Source organism: Lates calcarifer, linkage group LG2 (assembly GCF_001640805.2).
Source record: "Lates calcarifer isolate ASB-BC8 linkage group LG2, TLL_Latcal_v3, whole genome shotgun sequence".
Lineage (NCBI taxonomy): Eukaryota > Metazoa > Chordata > Actinopteri > Centropomidae > Lates > Lates calcarifer.
Window position 1 is genome coordinate 8,900,813 of NC_066834.1, and position 1,064 is coordinate 8,901,876.

Sequence of the window (1,064 nt, forward strand, 5' to 3'; positions counted from 1 at the left end):
TGTTGTGGCTTTTAATTTACATTTTGTGTGCCAAGGCTTTACTATCCAACAATGCATACAAGTCATATTGGCTCTACACACAGGACCACCATGAAGAAGAGGCCTGACTCCCAACTGCAGTAAATAGTAGTAACCTGCACAACTCAGGCTAAATTATAAAACAGGAACACAATGTTGGCAGAAGCACAGAGTGGCTCAATAACTTACATATGGAGTGTTGGCCCTTCACCAGTGGCATTGGTTTTCTTCCCAATGACTCAGTTTAAATGTTAAAACTCACGTTTTTTTATGTTAAAATGTGTTTTAGAAAATGTCAACTGTTCAGAAACTATAAAAACCACCCCTGACTTTAGTAAGTAAATGCATGAATACAAATATGTTTGACGTCATCTGATGAGATCTGAAAAGGCACCACTACATACTCAAGAAACTGGAGAGACACCACGTTACCCCTAAACTGATAAGGAGAGACGCTTTTCCTTATAAACTAAGTAATCAGTGTATGTGACTGATAGTTGTTGACATTTGAACCCCAGCTCATTTTAAAGATAAAATAAACTGTACAATACTCAAAAAAAGTAATCACATTTTCTGGATCTGGTCTCTTTGCCTGACAAACACAGTCTGATTTAAAATTACATCTGCAGCCCAGACGTGATAAATGATGTGTTTCCACACCACAGTTCAGCCATGATTAATGTTCTTCAATAGAGCAACACTTAGTCCAGTGAGCAAAGAGGTGAATTATTAACATATACTTTCCTCCTTATTTACCCTCAACTAGCTTAAAATGAATTTACCTTGCCCAACAATGACAGTACAGTTCAACTGGACCAGGATGTTACAGCTCCTCACTAAAGCCATGTCATATTTACATATGAGCAAATATTCAAACACAAGACTTCATCAATGTATGCAAATTTCCCACCAAATTAGCCTGACATGTTTTGAGTCGGGTGGCATGGTGGTACAGTGGTGTCTCCTCACAACAAGAAGGTTCTGGCTTGAACCTGGGGATTTTCTATATGGAGTTTGCACGTTCTCCCTGTGCCTGTGTGGGTTTT